The sequence below is a fragment of the Trachymyrmex septentrionalis genome, unplaced genomic scaffold (assembly GCF_001594115.1).
Source record: "Trachymyrmex septentrionalis isolate Tsep2-gDNA-1 unplaced genomic scaffold, Tsep1.0 scaffold178, whole genome shotgun sequence".
In the NCBI taxonomy this organism is placed as follows: Eukaryota; Metazoa; Arthropoda; class Insecta; order Hymenoptera; family Formicidae; genus Trachymyrmex; species Trachymyrmex septentrionalis.
The window spans coordinates 274053-301582 of record NW_017304949.1 but is presented as its reverse complement, the minus strand read 5'-3'; the positions used below and the strand labels follow the sequence as shown (position 1 = coordinate 301582).

Here is a 27530-nt window from a genome sequence, read left to right as displayed (position 1 = left end):
GATGTCTTTAAAAAAAACGCGATGACTTTTTACTTAATCTAATATATTGCAACCGCATTCACTGAGCGTGGCACAACTTCGTCGCAGTCAATATTCTCTCTTATACAATCAGGTTGCATGTGATTTCAAAAGAAACGCAACAGAAATGTGTCTTCACGTGGCCACTCTTAAGGGCGACGCAAAATCTCGAAACCGACAGTTGGGCACCAGGCACAGTGAGCGTGCTCATCTCAAAATCATTCGGTATATTCACTATACGATATTCTAACGAGCTGCGAACGTCGACGGTACTCGTAACCGGTAGCTCAGCCTCGGAAATGGCAGAGGGGGCGGTTCGTGGTCGAGGATAGAGGATCGTTTGGAGAAGTGAATGGGCGACGGCAATAACTCACACAATAATTAGTAATAATAAGAGTAACAAATATATTTGATTAATCTTCGACTTCGTTCGTACTCGTAGACAAGATCACGGTGACAATATTCGATCGAAATGCGTTAATTTAGTCTCGCACGGACCCCAACATGCTCGACGTGGTATGTATCAATTACGCTAACTCTCGGCGGCACGAGCTCACGCCACATAAGAATATTTTTCGCAAATCGCACAAACAATAGCTCGACGCCTTGATAGCCGAGATAGGAGACGTTTACGGTATTATCACAAACGCGATCTTGTGCTCGTCCACGGGGCTTCGAACCGTTTTACAGAAAGTCGGAAAAAGATAAAGTAGACGCAGACACCACGATACAAAGTTTCGATACAGCGACGCAACTCGATACGCGACAAGACTTAACGACAATGACTAGGCTGTGGCTTAGGTGGACGCGGAAAATAACTCTCCCGAAAATCTTATAACGCGCGCGCGCGCGAGTCGTCACGGGAGGCGACACGCTTAGACGCAAATACCGCGAAAAATCTAACGCACGACATTTCCGCGTGCGTCTCACATACTGAATCCGACAATGATAATTGCACGCGCCTCTCAGACATGGAAATTGGCGGCTTACACTTTTATGGAGCTCGTCTCACCCCGTTGACCCTCTGCTCGGCACTCTCTGTTTCCTGGCTCTGGAGGTCCTGTCTCCTTCCTCAATGCTTCGTCTTCGCTCGCCACAGCACAAGTGTTGGGCGCTGATCCTCCCGGGGGCACGCAGGGATCGCTATTTTCGCAAGGGGGCCTTATCGCGTCTAATTGGCGCGTGGCCCTGCGGGTCCGCGAAGGTCGTGTCACTCAAGTGTCTCGTGCCCTGGCGCGCGGAATTCAATGGATCTTCTTCGGCCGTTTAGGAGAGTCTCCAGGATCTTTATTGTGCGGGAAATTCACATCTCGATGCCGGCTTCCGATCGTCGGTGTCTCCGCTTCCGACTCCTCAGGAGTCTCCGTAACTCCATCATGGGGCTCTCACCGATACGGGGGCGTAGAGTAGTCATTCCCGGCTGCGGTCCTCGAGATCATTCCACCATGCCATCTAATGTGATGCGATAAAACAGGTCTTGAACCAAAAACGAAAATTGAAATGTGGAGCGATATCACCTGCGTGCTACCCGTATGGTAGGATGCTGGGCGCCCCGGCCAATCCTCAATGGCTCCTTCTCTGACTTTCACTCCTGGCCATCTTCTCTCTTCCTCTATAGTTCGGTGAGCCGACGCAAAATTTACAAGGTCACAAGGGAGCCAATTATCCTGTAATTTGCGATATGATAACGCACGAAAAAAAAAAAACGATAAACCAATGCAAAAAATCTGCGAGACGCATAAACAAAACGAAGCAAACGTAAAGTATACAAAGTGACGCTATAAGAATGCAGATACGTTCTTCTAAAAATGGAAGAGCTGCGCTATTCGGTCGGATCTTATGACCCTTGTGATGGACCGAAAACGTCACGTCACAATATATGTAAATCATGAAATTAATACTGCGTTATCAATTTTTTACCCTCAATCATATAAATTTTTATTTTTAGTGAATAACTTAAACAGAGACGCGAATTCCCATAAGAATGTCGATCTTTAATGATATTTTGTCGATGTATACGGGATGTTTTAGAATTCAAGGACACGGATTATATAGCGCTTTTTAAATAAAAGCAATTTTAAGTTAACGAGTGAGCACTCCACGTTACGCATGGATCAGGGATGCACACACACATGGCGCGCGATGCGGCCCAGCGTATGAGCATGTATGTTATTATTTTACTATTTTGCTAAAGATCTTATAAAAACTATGCGTGATATCTAAATATCATAATTATTTACGAGTTGTCTAATCTACTTATTTTACTTTCAGTATTTTCTTCAGTGATATCAACTAGAAAACAAAAACTACTATTTGAATGCAATTTTGCCAGAGGAAAAAGTTGCTTCTTTTGGCACATACAATCATACTGTGCAATCCGTGTCCTCGAATTCAGAAACACTCTGAATAATCAGAGCTAGATATATAGCCGAAGCTCAGATTATCTGCACACATGTCAAATTTACATTTGTACATGGTTTTCACATGTATTCTATAATATAATAGTACATACATTATATTCTTGTACCAACGCGGAGCTAAATAAAATAAATATAATATTTTGTATGGAATTTTTGATAAAACATTAATGAATTTTAATGAAATCTTAATGAATTATAATGAAATCTTAATGAAATTTTAATGAATTGAAGTGAAATAACATTGAACCTAATGAAATAACATTGAAAATGAGCCAATTGATATAAATTTCAATATGAAATTCAGTACGAACTAGAAATTAAATTCCTATAACGGTCAAAGCTGGATTTTTAATGTTTAAATAATTCAATGTAAATTATATACAGAGTATCTGGAATATAAATGTCAAAACTTCGAGAGCGTGTAGGAAATCGATAAACTAAGAAAAAAGTTCTGTATACTAATTTTTGCTTTGTTATGGAGAAAATTGCAAAAAAAAAAATACAAAATATAGTTGCTTGTCCTTGCACTGCCTCTAAAGTATAATATTATTATAGCTAAACTCGTACATAAAAACAATAATAATAATTCTATTTTTCAAGTAAAAACTTTTTATGTTTGTTTTTGTCTTGTGGGACCATTTTTTTTTACTCGACAGATTAAATACAGCCAGATATATAGATTTTTTGGAGATTGACTTCTTTGATTATTTAGAAAATATCCATCTGCAGCAACGGATTGAAATGTGGTTTCAACTCGATGTCCAGCTCATTATAGCAGAACTTGACTAGACAGACATTTTCCACAACGATGGATCGAACGTGGGGAAATAGTATTTTGTCACCTGATCCTCTGATCTGACATCACTGGACTTCTTTGTATGGGGGTGGGGGAGGGGGCGGGGTCCTGAAACAGGAAGTTTATTCGTCATCAATTAACTTAAGACATCAATGGGGAAATCGAATCGAGGCTGCAGTGCACCAAATATCGCCAGATCTGTGTTTAGCTGCAATACGAGCTACTAGATGCAATACTTGCATTGCTGCAAGAGGCCAACATTTTGAACAATATCTACATTAAGCAAATGAATAAATACAACATGAATAAGTAATGAGAAAGTATAAAAATGAAACTTACGTTTTGCCTTTTTTTGCGATTTTCTCCAAAACAAAACAAAAACGAGCACATCTGTATAGGATTTTAGTTTATTGATTCCCTATACGCTCCCGAAGTTTTGATATTTAAATTCCAGATACCCTCTATATATACTACTGCGCCGCGCGATAGTTTACTCTGAATCGAGTCTGTCATCGTAAATGCAGAAGAGAGTCTTCCCCTTGACGACTTCGTGTTTTATATTCTGTTGTTCTGTTTTGAGTCTTTGACTTCTTCTGTCAAGAACTTGTTCTCGTCCTCTAAGCTGTATAATAATTATTGCTACGAGCTAGCCTCGTATGAAAGGAATCCGCGAGAGTTTCGGGAGTGCTTCTGTTTTTGCACGTGCGCTTTGAGCAACAATACTCAAATCAAAAGTAGAGAGTACCATTTAAAAAAAAATCGATGTTCTCTTGATCTGATTTTGGCTGCACCACCCAAGGTCAGACTGACAAGATCAGTGAACAGATCATTTAAAACCCTATAATTTTTAGAAAACATTTCTTTCGGAAATACTTAGTTTTTGAGATACAATATTTCACCGATCCGGGATTTTTTACTTACTCTGTATATGTACATATTTGTAATCATTCAACCGCGCGGCGTTCCGAACTTATAAACATATTTAAACTATTATAATAATATCACTTTTATTAAATTAAATTGACAAGCGGTTTTTAATATTTTGATGCTCAATCAGGCATCATATTAGAAAGATGTTAATGCGCTGAAAAACTATAAATAAATGTATTGCGAAGAATATTACCTCGGACGGGAGTGGAATCCGAATCTTTTGCTTTCCATGCGAACATCCTAAGTCTTTAAACTAATGAGGTCTTAGTAATATTCTTCGCAATAATCAGTACATGTTTGGAAACAACGTTCTTCTTTCAGGTGATAATATAAACAATAAGAATCTTATTTTAGACTTTACATGTGAAAATACAACCAATATGAACTAGAAGTTAAATACCTAAAAAGCAGTTGTTCGCAACGATTTGCACATTTTGGACCGATTCCGGCGAGCGACTCCCACTATTGCTTAAGACTTGGTGACTGAGCCGCCGGGCGCTCACGTGACGTTCTGACTCCGGAGCGTCCCTATACCAGAATTATAGTGGGAGCGCACCTTCCGCCAAATTATCATTGAAACATGTTTTTTTATTAAATAATTTATATCTATTAACATAAAATTTTCTATTATTAATTTATTCATTGTTCCTTAATGATATACTTAACGTAGTTTTCTAATATATTATATAATTATGATAATGTACATTTTGACAATAACTTTCCACGTCACCCGTGAAGTACTATTGTAAGATGCGTTTTTGTAAATGTGGTTTCCCAAGTACGTCTATTCCATAAAAACAAGAATCAAATACTCGAATGTGGCTTAACAGGAAAGCAAAATTATATATCATATTAGGAGTATAAATAAGTTTCCGCCGTTTTTTATCAAAAATTGGGCATTTATTGTGAAAGAACGGTACCTAATGTTTTATTCGAAGTATTGTCCATCGCTAGCCACTACTTTTTCCCATCTTTCTGGCAGCATACGGATACCGCGTCCGAAAAACGCTTCATCTTTTGAAGCTATCCACGAATCGACCCAATTTTTGGTATCTTCATATGATGTGAAGTGTTGCTCAGACAGGCCATGCGCCATCGATCGAAACAGGTAGTAATCAGAAGGAGCAATGTCTGGTGAATACGGCGGGTGGGGTAAAACTTCCCAATTGTGTTTCCAAGTAGGTTTTGACCGGCGCCGCAACATGTGGACGAGCATTATCATGCAAAAGAATAACTTTGTCGTGTCTGAAGTAGTAGTGAGCGCGTTTTTCCTTGAGTGCTCGGCTCAATCTCATCAATTGTGTTCGGTAGAGAGCCCCAATAATGGTTTCGTTCGGTTTGAACAACTCATAATAAACGGCACCTAGCTGATCCCACCAAATGCACAACATGAGCTTTTTCCCATGAATATTCGGCTTGGCTGTCGATGTTGAAGCATGGCCAGGTGGTCCCCATGATTTCTTCTTTTTTGGGTTATCGTAGTGGATCCATTTTTCATCACCAGTGACTACACGGTGCAAAAAACCCTTTCGTTTATGCCTGGCAAGCAGCATTTCACATGTGAAAAATCGGCGTTCAACGTTTCTCGGCTTCAGTTCATATGGAACCCAATTTCCTTGCTTTTGAATCATTCCCAACGATTTTAAGCGATGTGAAATTGCTGGTTGAGTCACTCCTAATGTAAGTGCAAGTGCTTCTTGCGTTTGGCACGAATCTTCATCCAATAATGCTTCCAATTCCGCGTTTTCGTACACTTTCGGCCTTCCGCTACGTTCTTTGTCTTCGACGTCAAATTCACCACAGTTCTTAAACTTTTGAAACCATTCATGGCAACTTCTCTCACTTAAGGCAGCCTCACCATATGCTTCTACAAGCAATCGATGCGCCTCAGCTGCAGATTTCTTCAAATTAAAGAAGTAAATCAAAAGCTCCCGCAAATGATGCTTATTCGGCTCAAAACTCGACATTTTTGTATGAAAAAAGATATAAGATGCTGATGTAAAATCGCTAATATTTCAAGGTTATGTTCTTACCAGATGTCCAACCTTACGATATGACGTTTTACAGCTGACAATTTTAACTATAACATACTGGTAGCGCCATTGTTTGTCAAACGGCGGAAACTTATTTATACTCCCAATATTATACCAAAGAAAAGTCAATTTAGGTATATAGAGAAATTATTCTTATCTAATTAACTAATCTCTACGATATGCAGACGATACGGCAATATTGGCTGAAAATATCCAAGAACTACAAAACTCCTTGAACATCGTCAATGAAATAGGAAAAGTGTATGGACTTAACATCAATGTGAGCAAAACCAAACTGATGATAGTTAGCCGACAACCTCATGGGAATGCAAACTTCCATATCGACGATTAACTGATTGAGAGGATAAACAAATTCAAATACCTAGGCTCTATACTCAACGACAAGTAGGATAGTGATAGGGAGGTTAAAGTAAGAGTAGCAATGGCTAGAAGCGGCTAGATCTTTGCCAGATTTAATAAGTACTTACTGAGACAAGAAGAGCCTTTGAGCCTTAGAATGCGAGTGACCAAATGTTACGTATAGCCAATACTGTTATATGGAATAGAAATCTGGTCACTCAAAGTTAAATCTCTCAACAGGATAGAAGCCTTCGAAATGTGGACGCTACGAAGGTTTTTAAGAATCTCATGGACAGAACACATATCTAATGGAGGAGATATTACATCGAGCCAACACCCGACATTACATCGATAACTGATAGAGATAGTTAAACAACGGAAGATATCATATCTAGGACACATATTGAGAGGACCTAAATACCTACTAAAAACCATTCTTACTGGAAAGATCGAGGGAAAGCGGGGATCAGGCCGCAAGCAGCACTCATGGCTCCGCAACATCTGATGTAACATATCAGACGCTGCCACTATATTTAGACAGAAGAGGGCATACTGCACATTGTACAATAGACACATTTACGCCTACACGCTACTTTAAGCGTACGGCACTACAAGAAGAAGAATGGAAGGTATGAGCCGTTAAAATCGAACGAAATAATAACCGAACGTTATCGACAACAATTGGAGCATTTGAATGATAATTTGACACAAAAACGACTACCGATTGCATCAAATTGCCAAAAGCTGATTCTTCTCTAAGATAACACTCGGCTCCATGTTGCTATTATAACCGTGAAACAAACACTAATGGAGCTCTAATGAGAGATTCTCCCACACCCAACGTAATCTCCGAACTTGATACGAAGTGATTTATTCCGATCAATGCATAATGCTCTGAAAGACATACATTTCTATAATTACGGCGAAGTCGAAAATTGGGTTGCTGAATGGATTGACTTAAAAAACAGATTTTTTCGTCGCAAAATTCAACTTCTGCCAAAAAAGTGGGAAAAAGTCATAGCTTTCGGGGACAAATACTTTTATTGGGGTATTCAAACATTTTGTTATTAAAAATGTTAAAAAAGAACAGCGGCAAAGCTGTTCAATGCAAGCCTCTAACATATATACATATACATGACCTCTAACTTGATGATTTAAAATATCTCCATTGTTTTTGATATGAGAAAATACTACAGAGAATCTTGTTCTATTTGAAAGGAAGCATATATTATGATGAGCAACAAATTTTTCTCAAAATTATGTTTTTTTGAGACTTCAAGATCACCTTCACTTTTTTGAATGAAATTGTATGATTTTTTTACACAATATGATTCCTCTAATTATTTTGCAAATAAAAATATTGGTGATATCATAAAACCAATAGTTTGAGAGATATTTTATGCTTTATTCCAGCATATATTAACATAAAATATTAAATAATTTGTAAACTATTAATTTTTTTATAATCGAACCTTAAAACTTTTATGAACAAAATAATAAGATGATTCAATTGATGTAAAGAAAACACATAGTTGCTTTAAAAAAATATGTCCCTATGAAAAAGGATAACTTTTTTAAATAAGCAACTCTCTCGACGAAAGTTTTGCTTCCTCCGTATGTCTTTCAAATCAAATATCTGGTATTTTTAAAAAAAATTTCGAGTTTGAACTTTGTGGCTTTCTTTGGTTATTTCTTCGAATTCTCCAAAGGAACTATTGAGATGCTGCTTATCAAACTGTCCTATTTTTTTTCCGCTCCTTACTTTTCATCTTTTACCAAATGGTTGGATACAACAGGGCAATAGGAGCCAAGTACGATAATTCTTGTTCAAACCAAACGGTTAATAAAACAACTTTAATAATAATTAATCCATTTACATGTTTTGGCTCACTTTTGAGCCATTCTCAGAGACAGAGTGATGTTATAAATACAAAAAAAAATTTTTTCTTAACTAATCCATTTCAGTGAGCCACCTTCATCTATTAACGGAAACTATAACATAAAAACGAATTCTAATAACAATCTAAAATGTGTTACAATTATTAAAAGGTAAATTTTTTTTGAAAGGAAAAACGATTTATTGTAAAACAATAGAAGGTAGTTCATTAAAACAAAAATTCACTATATCACAAACATTTAAATTCTATAGGTTTAGTCAAAAATTAGTCTTTGACTATTCAGTGTCAATTATATGGAAATTAATGGATAACTTTTAACATACTTAGAACATTAATCGCAAAGAAAAAGAAAAAAGAAGGAAAGAAAACTCTGATATTAATTATAGTCCAAACGGACATCAAAACCAAAACGGAATCTCTAATAATTTAATCTTAATTTAACGAAGAACGTACACTAATTAGCTGGCAATAACAACGTTCCGATATTTATAGCCCGCCTACAATTGGAAAGTAAGCCTTGGGAAGCCCCTCCAAGTCTATCTGTAAGTTGAGGCCATGTATCTGTCTCCTGATGTGTATCATTTCTGATACCAATCTCTTTTTATACTGAAGTTCCTCATCCAAAATTGCAACATTTTTCCAATCGAACTTGTGCTCCTCTTCCAACCGGAAGGAATGTATTACGTCAAGGTATTCGGAGCACACTATAAAAAGTTGAGAGTTTTTGAGAAGAATTTTGGATATGACAAAAGAGATAGAAGACAAAGACGAAGAAAAGCGTCTTGGTATTCAACAGAGTTGTGGGTACAGAAAGTTCAGGAGGAGTTGAAATGGATTCCAAAAATTTTAATGGAGGCTAAACGAGGAATTGTGATAGAATTTAAGGAGATGTTAAAGGAAAGAAGCGAGATAACAAGGAAGTGGAACTAGTAGATAAGAAATAAGATTTAGATGGATTTAAATGAAGGGAATTTTTAGAGGTCTATTCAGCGATAGATTTAATATCATGATTTAGAGCAGACGCAACTGAGAGAGTCGGAAGACTCTCAAAGAAAGAAAGAAGAACAACATCATCAAAAGTTTAGAGGTATTAGAATAGAATAGGTAATAGAAATAGAGAGAAAATCAGCGATGAAAATTATAGGATAATAGGAGGGCAATGATCTAACCTTGAAGGATGTCGGCGGAAATAAGATGGAATGATGATATGAAGGGGAGCACCAGAACTCTTTGAGAATGCTTTACAAGGAAGAAAGGAAATGACGGAAGAGGAAAGGCACTGAATCAGTGATTGTCCACTGATTCAAATTAGGAGAGCAAACTGTATTTGTGTCCTGCGTTACTATGAAGAGTAATGTTTTCTATATCTTTTTTGTATTTTACATTTTTCGCTTATATTTGTCTTCAGTATTAATAATAATAATAATAATAACAGCAACATTAATGATAATAATTATTTTCACATTTATAATAATAATAATAATAAAAAACAATAAATAACGGGCAAAGTAAGAGTCAACACTTTCTTTAAAAAAGTCACACAATTAAAAGAATAAATTACATATAGAGAAAAGTAAAATTAAATATATAATAATATATAATAAAAAATAAAAAATAATAAAAACTCAGTTTAAATACAAATTACAAGTTTCGGCTATCGGATTGAGTCCTCTTCAGACATTAACTTATCGAAAAAATCGCAATACAAATTAATTATCGCAAATGTTCGCATATTCATTATATTACCAGTTCAGGTCTTGATATATTGTAGAACTCAACATTATTCATATACGTAATTGAACAGTCAAATGTGTTTCATATCTCTTGGAAAAGTTCAAAAATGATGTGTAAATTATTCAAACAAATGTATTCATATATGTAAAAAATATATATGTATATAAAAAAACCCATTAGAATATATAAAGACAAGTGGAACGCAGATGTGTAAGACGGACATTGTATATCGATTATTATGTACGCTCCTGATACGGATCACCACGGACCATGGAAACTAGTTTTCTCACCGTGACCATATTTCCTACACCTGGGAGTGACAATCCCAGTTTGTGCATGTGGCAGTTTGTGAAGCCATGTCCCGTAGATTTGCACCGCCACTCTGATCTACGTATTACTCAAGATCCTAATGCATTTGGCTATGTCCTCGCGCGCGCGCCGACCACCTCACCCATTAAGGTCCTCGCCTGCCTGCATTTGATCTTGGTTACTTCTTACCAGTAGTTCACATGACGAACTCGTAGTCAGATCCTGATCTTAGCCTGCAGACACTGCTAGAGCCAGGGCCGACACTGGTCCCAACATTCGATCCAGCTTTAGCTAACTTGTCAGCAATCTCATTGCCTCTGACTTTAAAATGTCCCTACAGGATCCACACTAGAACGTTGTTATTCACCGCCAAGTGGTCCAGGCTGCATTTGCATTCCCAGACTAGCCGCAAATTGAAGATGTGTGCACCTAGCGCCGCCCTGGGCCGCTCGGCAGATCCTCATGCGCCTACACACCTCCCCCAAAACAATCAGCATCAAAGCATAATTTAAGATCGCTACTACTTTCGATTGAAATACTGTAGTAAATTCCTCAAATGGGATAACAACACTTCTCTTTCGGCATCTGAAGATATTAACACTAGTGCCTTGATCAGTTTTGGAGTCATCCGTATACATGTCCTCATTCCTAATAATGGGCATCTCGTTCTTTTTCCATTCTTCGCGACCGGGAAGACAGATCTTGAAGGATCTATCAAGGTCACGTTTGACTGTCATCCTGTCCTGTTCCATGTCAAATACGATCCCCGACAGGATCTCTTTCGGTAACCGAATGTGTACAGCACCAGCTCTCCACTTGTTTTTGCACTTCAGGTGATAGGTCGCAGCCGTGATTGCAACCACGTAAGGTGAAGCGGTTCGACCAAACAACAGTCCCATGGTTGCCACCGGCGTTGTTTTCATGACTCTCATAACTTCTCTAAGAATGAGTATCCTAATTCGTTCCAACGATGCTTTGGCTGTAGCCTCCTGCATCCTAGGCTACCAGACTACTGCCGCATAGAGTAACCTCGGACGCAGCACTGCAATGTAGAGTCCGTAAATCCTCTTCGCAGGCCCCATGTCTGCCCAAAGGCTCTTCTACACACCCAAAATAGGTGCAAATTTTTCTGGATGTTAGATCTAGGTGCAATTTTCAGATTAATTTTTTATTCAAGGTAACTCTAAGATATTTGACCGATTCTTCAGCCATCAATCTAACTCTGTTTAAAACAAGTTCTTGCACAGAATCTGCCTTATACCTGTGAGTGAAAGTGACTAAATTCATCAGATTAACTGATAATCCGGTCCTGTCACATCACTCCTGAACAACCTCTAGTGCCCCTTGTGTGAACTTAAGAAGCATTTCAAGAAAAGGTTCTTGAATAAGGATTGTCAAATCATTGATATACCCAATTGATCTGAAGCCCCTATTATTGAGTTTCTTCAGCAGCTTATCAGTCACTAAGCACCAGAGGAGTGGAGAGAGAACTTTATTTTGCGGATAACCCCTGTATATCCATGCTTCTACACTCTCTGATCTCAGAGAAGTCGTGATCTGACGATCCAGCATAGTTCGGATCCACTCAACGAATTTTGTCGGTACCCTTCTGAGCGCCGCCTTAGAGTAGACTACTCGATGTGGCATGTTAAATGCCCCTTCTATGTTCAAGAAGGCTCCATCATGAAACCTTGTTGTATCCCTTCTTCAATAACTGACAGTCGAACGTAAGGCCGTCTCTCCTGAATAGCCAACTCGATATATGTGCCAGTTACAATGCAAGGGATTCCGCATCAGCACTTTATCCCGAATGTAAGCATCAATACATTTTTCATCGTCTATAACAGGAACGACGTTAAACTGATCGACCTGAGGCTGATTGGCTGGAACTTGCCCTTTCCACCTTGGGGATAAACACTACTCTCGCCAATTTTCATGATCGAGATGTATAGCTAAGGGCTAGGTAAGCTTTCAGAATCATTGTTAAAGATCCAATTATCAGATCCAGCTTGTCTCTTAAAGAGCCGGAAATATGAGAGCCGGACCTGCAGATTTATAAAGCTTAAAGGAGCCGACTGCTCATCTGATTTTAGCAGGCCCGATGACTTCAATCACTAACCTTCAGTCTTCAGCACAAGCTCTAACCAAGCCCATATCACTCTTCTATAGTCTGTCCCTCTCCGGAAACCAGGAAAATTGTTCTTCAAAAAATGAACCAGACAACGCTCGCCAGTCACACTGGCACCGTCCGGCGAATCCTTTCTAACATCGTGTCCGGATTCTTAGACAGAAATTTTCAGTTTTGCAGCTGAGTGTATTTCCTAATTGACTCACAAAGATTCCAACTCTTCCTCTTTGCCTTAATTACAGAATCCTTATATTCCTTTGAGCTATTCTATAGAGGTCCCAGCGGAGGGCCGATCCGTATTTCTGATTTTATTCCAGGCCCACCGAACTTTGCCTCTGAACTCCTGGCTTTGGGTTCCGCCAAGGAATACCCCTGTTATTCCTGACGTTCTAATTCTTTTCGTATGAATCGAGTCTCTTGCAGATGCTCTACACAGAGCTCTAGCTCATTCATCATACCGTACCTTTTGGGAAATTCCCTGACATTAATCTCTAGGTTTCTCCTAAAAGAGTTTGTTCCTTTTGGATTTATTAATTTTGGCCTTGAGACCCGAGAGTTTAAAAGTAATTTGTCTGTGATCGGAGAAATAGGGCTTGTTAGAAACCTTCCACCCGATCACTTCACGCAAAATCCTTCGCGAGCATAAAGTCAAGTACTCCTTGTCGCTATGCAGAAGAAACGCTCGTTACTTCTATCCAGGACGTCCAGGTCCACTAACATCGTTACCAGATACTTCAGTAGCTTTAGCCTTCGTAGCTTTAGTCGTTAGCTTTAGTCGTTTGTATTGGTGCTATCCCAACTCATGTGATGCGCATTTGAATCGCACCGATCAGTGGTTATCCTCTACTTTAGCAGAAGTTCACCGATCTCATCAATTCTGCTAGCGGCACGGTTCCTTCATGAGAAAAGTAGCACACCATCAGTTTCCTGACTTCTCCGGCCTCGCCGATCTTATCACTTCCACTGCTACTAGATTTTTAAAACAAAATTCAGACAGCGGGCGCACATTAAAACCCTTAACCGCAACACACGCTCTAGGTCTTACTTCATTGGGAATCCTAAACAGTTTCCCACGCGTTACCACTTCCCTGACAGCCATGAACAACCCACAGCTTTTGTAGGAACTGTATAGGAATGCATCCTATACAGGATGCATCACAAACTGATGTTTGGCAAACGCAGTCAAGCATTTCTTACTGCGATGCAAGTTAATTTGGGTGTAGACCATCCCGTGTCCGTCATAACACGCACCTCTTTCTCTCCTTTATCTCTTTCCTAGGCCCCACTTTGAAGATGACGCGATCGAGGCAAGGTTTATAGTCCAGAATTCTCAGTTTGAGTTTCTGGATGCCAAATGGTTCCCACCATCGCTGACAGTCCACGTTTTTGGCAAAAATCCTCCAGCCCGAGGTGCTTGGCCAAATTTTGTCTCTCCAACCGCCCCAAGACCGCAGCCGCGCTCTCGGAAGAATTTTGGGATCATGACTTTGCGCTTAGTGAATTAGCTCAGCGAGATGTACTTCGCGTACTTAACCACCGCCGCATTGCTCTTCAAGGAGGTGCCGTAGAAGGATCTGGGCACGGATCCCAGAACCTTCCTGGATCCCGTTGATCTCTTTTGAACAACACCCCTCAGAAATGCCAATTGCTCCGCAGTGATTACTTCATTCGGATATTCCTTCATCACGATCACTTTTGTTAGGGGGTCGGCGGCGTCCACATAGGTCTCATCTTGGACCCTATTGCTTTTCTTGCTAGTTCTCTCCACCGAGAAAGGATTTCATTGGAGCTCTTTCAACGTTTCCCGTTGCTGTGTCCTTCAGCCACTTCATTTGATGTGCGAGGAGGATCCACAAAGTAGGAGGGAACCTTTTTTAGCACTCGCTCTCGCCTGGCCTTCTTCTTTTCCTCTCCGCTGTGATTTTTTCTAGGAGAATGATTCTCAGTGATGACTGGTCTTAACTCCGAGACCGCCGTGTCTCCAATGCCCAAACGAATCCTTTCGGTCATAGCCGTTCCAGCTTCAGTCCCCGAGGTCCCGCCGTGCGAGCTCTCAATCCGTACTACCTTCATTAAAAGTTTGATCATCCATTTTAATCCCATAAGTAGCTAGGGAACTAGACGGTCCACTCGAGCTTCACATGCGTGAGTAAGGCTAAATACTTTGGGATTTCGCCCGGTTCCAGAAGCATCGACCACGACACTGCTCCCCGATACTATGCTCTCATGGCTTATGGCTTGGCTTGGGGGGTTAGTTCGCGGCAGCTTTCTTGACTCCACACAGGGTTTTACACCTAGGAGACCGTTTATAGCCACCACTATCCGAAGTGGCTCAATTCCACGCGGGGTGTTACATCCGGCAGACCGTTTACGTTCGCCACCTGGAGATGCGCTTGGATAGCCCAAGAGGAAAAAGAAATATGTCTATAGGTTATAACCAGTTACAATCGATCCTGCTCAAGATGGAGAGAAGCACGTTGTCATCAATTCCATTATTAACGAGATCTAATTACTTGGTTTGGGTAATAAAAATGGAAGCTATTCTAAGCTTGAAGAAACCCGATAAAATAATAATTCAAGAAAAGCCAGAAGTAGATGTAAATATAATATATATAAATAGGAGTAAAGATCGAATGAAAAACAAAGAATAAAGAAGCAGTGGCGTATATATCTTTACATTTATCGGACGAGCAAGCATTACAATTTGCAACAAAAAAAGATGCGAGTGGCTCAAAATTAAAAACGCTTATGCTGAAGCGGTAGAGGATCAGAAAATCGACGCAAGCAACGATTTGAAGTTTCTTCACATGGGAGATAAAGAAACGATAAGCGATTATATCGCATGCGCACGCTTAGGAAATGTGCATCATTAGGCGTGAACGTGACATTAATGTCTTATATAGATAAGTATGATACACAATCAATATAAAGATCCGTGAAATATTGAAGATGAGAAAAATTCTTAGAAGAAATTCACGAAATTCTAAAGGAACATGAAAAAGAATCCCAACGTCGTAGAAGAGACCATCTTAGAGAGACGGTGCATATGCCATTCAGAAGAAAAATGACAAGAGATGCTATATCTGTGGAAATGACGGCTATCTTGCGAAGGTATGCAGGCATCGCAAAAATCACAAAGAGAGAATTATAAAGCTATAATTCAGTTCTAACACAAAACGAGAAGGACGGAAGGACCCTGACGTGAACTGAGAAAATACGGACAAGAAGAAATCCACTAATAATGTAGAAAAATTGGTAGATAGTAACGATAGAAAATATGCATTTACACTTTATAATTCTGATACAGAAGATAATGTCAAGGAAAGTTGGTTATTCGATAGTGGTGCGACCAATTATATGGCAAATAATCTTAAATGATTTACTAATATCGATTTTCAGGAAGGTGAACTCTGTTAGGTGGGAGCTGGATCAAGATTGCGTTTCGAAGGAGTAGGTACCGTTGAAATTAAGATTAGAAATGAGAACGGAAAGGAAATTATCATTAACGATGTCTTATATGTACCACAACTTAGGGAAAATTTACTATCTATGACGACACTTATGAAGAAAGGTTACAAAATAGTATAGCAAAGCGATACGGTTGTTGTGATGGATGAGGAAAGTAATGCAGTTGATCGGTGAATAGATTGATAAGCGTTTAAAATTTCGGACTGAGCCTTGTAATGATAATGATCATAAAAGTTTCTATAGTATTATAAAAACGCCTGACATTGATCATAACGTGTGGCATAAACAGCTAGTTTATATAAACAATCAATATTTATTTAAAATGAATAATAATAACCTTATAGATGGCACGTTGATGACAATTACATTTTGATGATAATTTTGTTTGTGAAAGTTGCAATTTCAGTAAAATAACTAGGAAACCACATAAAAGTAAGTCACAGTAAGTCACAAAGTGCACACCCTCTTGAATTAATTTATGGCGATGTGTGCGGACCAATACCAATTGAATCGCTGAATGGTTCTAGTATATGTTCGTACTAATAGATGACTTCTCGAGAATGTACTTCACATACTTTATGAAACAAAAACGAAGTCACTGAAAAATTTGTTTCATTTAAAGAGAAATATGAAAACCTTCTTGGTGTTAGAATTAAACGTTTTAGAACGGATAATGGTTGAAAATTTATAAACCAAGGACTTGGCGAATTTTTAAATAGAAACAGAATAATTCACGAAAAAATTATACCGTATAATTACAATCCTGAAAACAATGGCAAAGCAGAACATCCTAATCGAACTATTTTAGAATGTATTAAAACATTCCTACATGATAGCAAGTTACCGAATATATTTTGAACAGAAGCTGCAGCGTGCGCTAGTCACATCAGTAATGTAATTTTTCGCAAAAGCAAAGATAAAACGCTGTTTGAATTATTTTTCGGAATAAGACAAAATATTAACTATTTTCGTGTGTTCAGATGCATTGCATATCTCGACGTTCCTAAGCAAAAACGCGACAGATTAAATTTACTTAATAAGATAGGAACAATGGTAGGTTACGCACGTGAAAGATGCGGCTACAGAATGTACGAGTCAGAAACAGGTCAAGTCTTAGAAGAAAGGTCAGTAAATTTTAATGAAAACAATTCCGACGAGAGACTTCTTAACGACAGAGATAGAAGCGGCAACGAGTATAACATGCTGAACATACCTAGAACAGAAACATAACATGACAAATGATAATGGGACAGACGTGAGTGTAAATAATGAAACGATGAGTAATGAAGAGAATAGCGAAATCGTAGAAATAGAATGTGGACCACATGGTAGGCCTCCGGTACGACTCGAGCAGTAATAGAAGCGAGAAAATATTTACGCCGGGAAGAAGGTAATGCAAAACAAAGAAGTTCGTAAGTCCGAAAGATTATGAGAAAAAGCTACGATCAATTTAGTAAAATAAGATGAGGTACCACTTAATTATGATGAAGTGAAGAATAGTCAAAATTTGGAAAAGGCTATGAGAGAGGAATTAAAATCATTTAAAATACATTCCGTGTGGGATACAGTAGCTCGGCCAAATAAGGGCAAGATTACGAAAAGTAAATGGGTTTTAACAATTAAGAGGGCTAATGAGAATGGTAGTTCAAAATTTATCAAATTTAAAGCCAAGTTAGTAGCAGCAGGATTTAACTACTTAAAACAACATTCTTACGTAAAACATAAAAATTATGAGGAATCGCATTTACCTGTAATATCCATGGAAGCATGGCAATCATTTGTAGCATTAGCTAGTAAATTAAAATTAAATTTGTGATTCTTTGACGTTAAAACGGCATATCTACACGATGATTTATCAGAAACGGTCTATTTATCATTGCCTCTAGGGTATGAAGATAAATATGGAAAAGATAAATTTCTTAAGCTTAACAAGAGCATATACGTTTACCACAATCCGGACGTAATTGGTATTTGAAATTCAAAAACGTTCTAACACCAATAGGTTTTAAGTCTTTAGTCTCAGAGAATTGTAAAGGGTGTCTCAAAATGACCTGACATTTTAATTTATTAATAAAACATATTATTTATTTGAAAAGTACACATGTTTTTAGTTTAATATAAAGTACAAACATGGAGGTTATATGTGGAACACAATATCCGATAAATGGCCGCCTCGACTCTGCAAACGTTCATTCTTTTGACAAAATTTTCAATGACATTTTGGCATAATTGCGGACTATAATTTCATTAATGATACGTCTAATTTCTTTCTTCAACTCCGGAATGGTCTGTGGATCATTGGCATACACTTTTCCTTTCAGAAAACCCCAAAGAGAGAAGTCCAATGGCGTCAAATCGCACGATCTTGGTGGTCAATTCACATCGCCGCGGCGCGAAATAACACGACCATGAAACTTCGTCTACAATAACTGCATTGTTTCGTCCGCAGTGTAGCAGGTTGCATCATCTTGTTGAAAGAATTTGTCTTCCAAGTCTATGCCGTTCAATTCTTCCCATAAGAAGTTGGTTATCATGTCACGATAACGAACACCATTGACGGTAACCGCATTTCCCGCAGCATTCTCGAAGAAGTACGGCCCAATCACTCCTCCAACCCAAAATCCGCACCAAACAGTGACTTGTGGTGGATGCATGGGAAGCTGTTGGATCACTTGTGGATTTTCAGTCCCCCAAATTCGACAGTTTTGTTTATTCACGTACCCATTAAGTTGAAAATGCGCCTCATCGCTGAAGATGATTTTCTTCGAAAAATCACCATCGATTTGTTGATGCTCCAATATCCAATTGGCGAATGTACGGCGCTGCGCATGGTCTGCTGGTTGCAGTTCTTGTGTCAATTGGATCTTGTAAGCACGTAAATGCAGATCTTTCGTCAAAATTCGCTGCACAGAGGATCTTGAAATGTCCAATTGCTGAGCACGATGGCGAATCGAGGTGGAAGGACTTTCGTCAACACCCGCACTCACTGTGGCTATGTTTTCATTCGACCGATCAGTACGAGAACGGCCACTGCTTTTCGCGGTTAAAAATGAGCCACTAACCTTAAATTTTTCTATTAAATTCATCACAGTATTGCGAGATGGTGCGTTATGATGACCAAAAGACGTGCGGACTTTTCGAACCGTCTCTGCAAAATGTTCACCATATTTGTAGTGGATTTTCACAATTTCTATGCGTTGCTCGATCGTGTAATTCTCCATGACTAAACCTCAATACTTCCTGATGCCAGTTGTTAAAGGTTAGTACGTTACGTTCGCTGCAAAAAAAATGGCGCGCAATTTAAAATGTCAGATCATTTTGAGACACCTTTTATATTTATATTATTAAAGACGGGTTCATTGTCTCAGTTTATGTTGACGATTTCTCAATTATAGACAATAATTCTGAATATTGTAATAGCATATTAACCAGCCTGAGACAAACTTTTGAAATAAACGAGACCACAGAAAGTAATATGTTTTTAAACATCGTGTAGAGAAATTTGAGACTGGTATTGCATTATCACAGACAGAATATATCACTAAGTTATTTAAAAATTACATAATTTAGATGAGTGTAAATTAGTTAATACACCAATCGCCCTCCGATAAAGTGTTCGAGCGAACTGATGATATAGTAGATATAGAATCTTATAAAGAGATACTAGGTGAGCTATTATATTTAACAAACCGCACAAGACCAGACATTGCGTTCGTAACATCGTACTTATTATAATTTAGTAATAAACCGTAAAGGCGACATATCGTACTGAAACGTGTTTTATGATATTTATGAGGCACGCAAAAATAAAGATTATTTTACACTAAAGAATGTGAAACTTTGAGAGCATATGCAGATTCCAGTTGAGGAAATGGTGAATATGGAAAATTGTTTTTAGGGGAGAGTTATTATGTTAAGAGATTCTTTATTATTATGGAAAAGTAATAAGCAAAAATGCAGGATTATGTACTCGTATAGTAGAATTATTTGCATGCTCAGACATAGTAAATGATGTAAAATGGCTATCAAGTTTATTAATAGAAATGAGGCTAGAAACTTTCCTAGATAAATCCATTATTATGTACTGCGACAATAAGGGCGCTATAGAATATATGAAGAATGCGAAATCATCAAATAAGACACGACATATAAACTTAAAATTTCATTTTGTTAGAGACGAAATAGAGAAGGGCGAAATTGATGTACGTTATATTGAAACGAAATTAATGGTTGCGGATTTTTTAACTAAGGATATGACGTATGAAAAGTTGATATGGACATTAAGAGAAATTAAAGGATAACCGGGATGAACATCGAGTGCCTGTTTCTGCGGTGCTTGATTCCAACTATCTGAAGATAAGTTCTGGCTACAACGTATCGCATGCTCATTTTGCGCGCACATTAGCTGTATTTGTTTACATTTTAGAAACATTAAATAAAGTTTTTTAATTGTAATACTGATGTATTTTGCGTTTTATTATCGATTTCTTGAGGTATCTCGTATTATGAGCACAACTCAATTACTCACTTTTTACATTTTTTTAATTTTCAGAAAAAATAATATTTGAATTAAATTTTACATATCAGTATCTTAAACTTATTAAAGAATAAAAAATATTATAAAATTGAATATAAAATATTATAAGAAAGGAAACAACATTGAGAAATTATCGAATTGAAAAACAATATAGATAGCCGCTTAAACATAGTTACATCAATCAAAAGAATTAAAATTTATTAATTATGTTCGTGTAAGCATGGTGCAAGAACTCCGTGTCTGATTTCAAATTTAAGCCAATTGTTTTGATTTTTTTTTCATAGCATTTACAATACTATAATACGAGGGCAAGTCAATAAGTTTTTAGAAAAACATAATAAAACACATTTTTTTGGATCGATTTATTTTTATTTCTCAACATAGTCTCTTTTCAGCTCGATACACTTGATCTAACGTTTCTCCAACTTTTTCAAGCCGTCCGAATAATATGATTTGTCCAATTCTTCAAAATAAGTTTCTGTTTCGGCGATGAGCTGCTCTCTGGTAGTGAATCTCTTTCCTCCGAATCATTTTTTCAGGTTTGGAAACAGGAAATAGTCGCAGGGGGCTAAATCTGACGAATATGTTGGATGGAGAAGCAATTCGTAGCGGAATTCGTTGAATTTGGCAATTGGTGCCGGGCACGTGTAAACCCGTGCATTGGAAGAGCACTTTCTTCTTCGTCAAATGGGGATGTTTTTTTCTTTAAAATGTTGTTGAAACGGTCCAATAAGGCTGCGTAATAATCGCCATTTATCGTTTGCTTCGACGGAAGGTAATCAATATGAACAAAATAAACAAAATAAATGGCGAAAAAGAGTCGTCGCATAATATATATAATTAAAGATAATAGTCATAGATACATAAAATAAAAAGTAAAACGGCGTATATTAAAATATAAAACAAACAAGTTTCGGCTGCTGGATTGAGCCCTCCTCAGATGTAAAAAGAATATAATATAAAAGACATAAAAGAATACAACAAAAAAATAATAATAAATCGATAACATTCAGTGACGCAACATTTTTAACGCGCGGAAATCAGCAAATGTGATGGATCTTGACGTAGCTTAATGTTGTATATGCGATGGGGCAATCAAACCGATGTTAAGAAACATAGTCAAGTGCTGACTGAAAAACGGAAACGGAAGGGAACTCGTAAGAAACAAGTAAACTAAAAAACTTTAAAACCTTAAAAACTAAACACGCCGCAGATAAGAAGCCAAGTGCTCACTCACCAACGCATCCGAACAGGAAATGAGAACCGCCGCAATGCATGACAGGTGTGAAAACCCATGACAATGATAGGGATGTAATCGTCGAAGTCAGACATGTCAACATCGCACGTGACACCGACCGCTCGCTAAAACGGCACGCGACGCACTGAGAGAGGAGACGGGTCGACAGGATCGAAAGTCAGACTTTGTTTATAATCGGCAGATATGCCTTATTAAGACCCTCGGTGTCAGTCTGTAAATTAAGACTGTTCTTCTGTTTTTTAATATGCAGCATCTCCGAAATCAAACGCTTTCTATACGAAGGCTTCTCGTCTAATATCAGCACATTGTCCCATTGAAAATCGTGATTGTGACTCAACCTATGATCGGTGATGACAGAGCGGGCAGAAGCTTTATGTATAATATGATTACGATGTTCGGCAATCCTAGTTTTTAATTGCCTGCCCGTCTGTCCAAAGTAAGAAGCGTCACAATCATTACATAAAATTTTATAAACAACGTTGCTTCTCGATGTGCTGGGACAAGAATCCTTCTGGACTCTTATGTATTTGCCCATTTTGTTAGGGCTGCGGAAGGCCACCCTGATATCACTTTTGCTTTTATTCAAAGATCTAAGTTTCTCCGTATGAAGCAGAATGAAAGGCAATCCAGCAGCCGAAACTTGTTTGTTTTATTATTTTATATCTTAATATACGCCGTTTTACTTGTTATTTTATTTTATTTTATTTTATTTTATTTTATCTCATGTATCTATGACTATTATTTTTAATTATATATATTATACGACGACTCTTTTTCGCCATTTATTTTGTTTATTTTGTTTATACATAAAGAGTCTTTACACCGCTGTTATTTAATCAATATGAATTATACCGCGTGCATCACAAAAAACTGTGGTCACCTTTCCGGCCGACTTCACGGTCTTTGCGTTCTTCGGAATTGGTTCACCCAGTGAAGTCCATTGTTTTAACTGTTTTTTCGTCTCGGGTGTGAAGTAATGGATCTATGTTTCATCCACAGTAACGAATCGACGCAGAAATTCATCTGGATTACGTTGAAACATTGTTTTAAAATCGTCACACGGTCGCGCTTATGGTCCACAGTGAGCAAACGCGGCACCCATCTTGCCGAGCTTTTTCATATCCAATTGTTCGTGCAAAATTGAAATCACTGTGCCATGTGATATGCCTATGGCATATAATCCTCAACAAGCTCGCGCACTTTCACTCGTCGATCAGTCAAAATAATATTGTGGACTTTATCGATGATTTTTGGCGTAGCAGCCTCAATTGGATGTTTCGAACGAGATGCATCATATGTGAATGTACGACCACGTTTAAATTCATTCACCTAATTTATACAGTCGCAAATGCTGGTGCAGATGTGCTATGAATATTATCCAATTCGGTTTTAATTTCTTTCGGCGTTAAACCTTACATATGTAGATGTTTGATCACTGCACGAAATTCGTTTTTTTTTATTTTGCAAAAAATACAAAGGTTGTTCGCTTTAATCGTCTATAGAAATGAAACCATGAATTCCGCTCAAAATTTGACAGTAATCAACTGAAAGATGCTACTTGTCAAAAAGTAATGTGACATGACACTGCGAGTGTCCTCTGACAGATTTTCTATGAACTTATTGACTTATTGACTTGTCCTATATACGATAAATATTAATAATTTTTCTAATAAATATCTATCATCTGTACAAACTAAGACCACTAAAATATTGACAATATATTAAAAATATAATTTACAAATATTTTGTAAATATTCTATAAATATTGTGTGTTGTCTGAGGCCAATTTATTTCGATTTGTTTTTTACCTGAGTTTCTATTCTGTAACTCATTATACAGTCATAATCTGTTCATAACAATTGCGTAATTTTTTGCTGTATAAAATATCTGTGCAGTTGTCATTATAAGCACATAATGATAATTGAATAACCAGTTACAGAATACAAGGGCTGAGACATTAAGTGAAATTCTCGTTTATATTTGTTTCACTCTTATAATATACTCTATATCAACTAACCCACTTTCATTAAGATTTTATTTAAAAGAGGGTACAAGAAAAAATAAAAATTATTTAAAAAGATTATATAAACTGCTGAATATAGCTGTTTCTGTCTTGTATGATATATTGTATATATTATATTTATAACTTATTAGATGAAAGATATCAGATGAATATTATATGTATAATTATTATTATGTTTATATAACTACCGTTTATTTAATGTTTGAGTGATTTAATTGTATTAATTAATATGCATTACTTGTGTTATAATTATGTTACTATTAAAATGGAAATTAGTATAAAAGTCAATATTCTAAAATTTATTTATAATGTGTAATAATTTTATAATAATAACTTTATAATATAATTCTGTAATAATCTTCAGTATTATAAATTGGCCAGTGATTAATCCTTCGTGATTATTCTGGATTAAAATAACCCTTTTTGATGTGTTACATCAATAGTATTGGTTACATTGACTTTAAAAATTACAGTATGTCATTTCATCCTTTAAGAAAATGAAACAATGGCATTATAGTAAAATGTTTAATTTTAAAACTGAAAAAAAAATCATAAACATATTAATTCGGAAAAGTGAGTACTTTTAATTAAAGAATTATAACTTTTTAAATTTAAAATATTTGTCAAATAAATAATTGATGTAAAATGAACGTTTAATTAACGTTAAATAAACATTTAAAACCTATTTTTTTCATCGTTATTTGAAATAAAAAATTAATGTAATACAAACATTAGTAGTATTAAATAGTATTAAATTAACATTTAATAAACATTAAATAAATATTTAATAAATGTTCCTTCGAAACATTACATCAAACGGAAAATTAATGTAAAACAAACATTTATTTACCATAAATATTTAAAAAATGTTTTAATATTAAATAAATATTTAAAAAACGTTTCTTTGAAATTATTTTAAACGAAAAATAAGATTTAATAAACATTAAATAAACATTCAAAAAATTTTATTTTGGAAATGAATCATATAACGTAAAATTAATTACAAATGTTTAAAAAATGTTAAATAAACATTAAATAAATGTTATTTTGAAAATGAATCGTGAAATGTGAAATTATTGAATAATAAACGTTTAATAAACATTTTTTCCCCATTGAGAAAGATAATTTTATGTTTTTGAAAAGAAAGAATCTGGCACAAAAAAGCGTCGCTTTATATCGCGAAGCGAAAAATTATCTTAAGTTGAAGACTGTTCAGGTTAGCAAATCTGTCATATCAGGACACTCGTAAAAGGAATACGATTTAACTAACATGAACCAGCTTTTTAACAATATATGTTGAGCAGATGTCATAATTGTACATCTCTTAATATTCAAGATTTATGGATTATCGAAGTAGTAGTTACCGTACGATTGTAGAGATCAAGCATACGAAACGTAGTACAGCTTCAAGATGGTTTGAGAGCATCATAAAAATTACTTCTCTAATTCAATTGAAAACGTTTTTTTTATTATAATTTTTGTTTATTATGATTTTGTCATGTGTGCATTCTAGAATATATGATATACCAGTTTATAATACTTATTTTAGCAATAAAACTGGATTAATTAATATTATAGCTGATTGACAATTTGAATCTATTTGAATCCATTTGAATTTATAAAAAAGAATTATGTTTTATTCCTGTATACGAGGTGTGATCAAAAAGTAAGGTGACTTTTTGAATTTCGCGCGCTCTGTACACTCTAATTAAAAAATTTTTTTTGTTGTGTTGGTACACTCGTCACGATCATATGTTCACAGTTTTGACTATATAGCATGTGTTGTTTTTATGTGAGAGGCATAAAGGTTAGACTCGTGGTTGCGTGCTCGGCGATTTTTTGCTTTTGAAAATAATGGAGCAGAGAGTTTGTATTAATTTTTGTGTAAAAAATGGTATTAAGTGTTCAAAAATTCTTGAAATGTTGACAGTGGCGTACGGTGAGTCAACTTTGAGCAAAAAAAATGTTTATAAATGGTATAAGTTATTCCAAGAGGGCCGAGAAAATGTTAACGATGAACCTCGCTCTGGACGCCCCAGCACGTCAAAAACCGACGAAAATGTTCAGGAAGTGAAAGAAATTGTGTTGAAAAATCGTCGAATCACGATTAGAGAAATAGCTGATGATCTTAACATATCGTTTGGCTCATGCCAATCAATTTTAACGGATGTTTTGGGTATGACACGTGTGTCAGCGAAATTCGTTCCAAAACTACGTTCCAAAACGTCGTTACTAGTGAGTAGTTTTTTGGCCAAAAACAATACTATCATCATGCCTCAGCCACCGTATTCACCAGACTTGGCCCCCTGCGACTTTTTCCTCTTCCCAAAATTGAAAAGGCCCATGAAAGGACGAAGATTTGCGACGATTGAGGAGATTAAGGCTGCATCGCTGGAGGAGCTCAAGGCAATACCCAAAAGTGCATTTCAGAAGTGTTTTGACGACTGGAAAAAGCGCTGGCACAAGTGCATTGTATCAGAGGGGGATTATTTTGAAGGGGATAACATAATTTTGGATGAATAAATGAATATTTTTTTATAAAAATGAAAAGTCACCTTACTTTTTAATCACACCTCGTATAAATAGAAAATGATTAAATTTTGCATGTTCATTCTTTCCTATCCATATACATCAAGAATTTGGATTCAAATGAATTAATATGTATTACAAATTTTTAACCTATTCAATCTTTTTTATTGGGATGTACCAAGATGATAACAGATATATAAATCGTTTTTTTCCGAATGAGCTCTAGTATTAGGTCAATCAAAAAGTTCCGTCCATCTAGCGGCGAGTAGCTCTAGCAAGAACTGTCGATAACTCTAATGTCTAAACCCAACTTAATTTTTTAGTTTTACCATCTGTCAATAAAATTCAGTATATAAAAGTATACGTTTGCATCAATAACATTGCTTTTTATTGCATCGAAAATGTCGACGTTTGAGCCAAATAAGCGTCATTTGCGTGAAGTGTTAATCTTTTGCTTCAAATGAAAGAAAACTGCAGCTGAAGCTCATCGAATGCTTGTAGAAGTTTATTGATAATACTCCTTCCGATAAAACATGCAAAGAATGGTTTCGACGCTTTAAAAGTGGTGATTTTGATGTGGAGAACAAAGAGCGTTCTGGACGGCCAAGAGCATTTGAAGACGAAGAATTGCAGGCATTGGTAGATGAAAATCCATGTCAAACGCAAAAACAACTTGCAGAAGCATTAAATTGTGCTCAATCTGTTATTTCCGATCGTTTGAAAGCCTTGGGAAAGGTCTACAAGGAAGGAAAATGGGTCTCATATAAACTGAAGCCAAGAGACATTGAAAGGCGAAAAACCGTCTGCAAAATTCTGCTTGGCAAGGCAACAAAGAAAAGAGTTTTTATACCGAATTGTGACTGACGTTGAAAAGTGGATCTATTTCGATAACCTCAAATGTCGAAAAACCATTTGCGATCCAGGCCAACCATCGACATCGACGCCAAAGTGGAATATCCACGGAAAGAAGGCAATACTCTGTATTTGGTGGGATCAGCAGGATGTAGTATACCACGAGCTGTTGAAATCTGGTCAAACAGTTACAGGGGATCTCTACCGAGAACAAATTATCCGTTTGAGCCGAGCATT

The 27530-nt window shown here is 36.7% G+C and overlaps 1 protein-coding gene and 1 long non-coding RNA gene across 2 annotated transcripts in view; both read left to right on the top strand.

The window, feature by feature from the left end:
- LOC108746557 (liprin-alpha-1) overlaps positions 1–27530 on the top strand; it is a 306428-nt gene that overhangs the window by 109057 nt on the left and 169841 nt on the right. The gene's annotated exons all lie outside the window — the stretch shown is intronic.
- Positions 263–11516, top strand: LOC108746559. Its single transcript, XR_001939177.1, has 3 exons — positions 263–366; positions 3356–3362; positions 11507–11516. It is a non-coding gene; the product is annotated as an uncharacterized LOC108746559 (long non-coding RNA).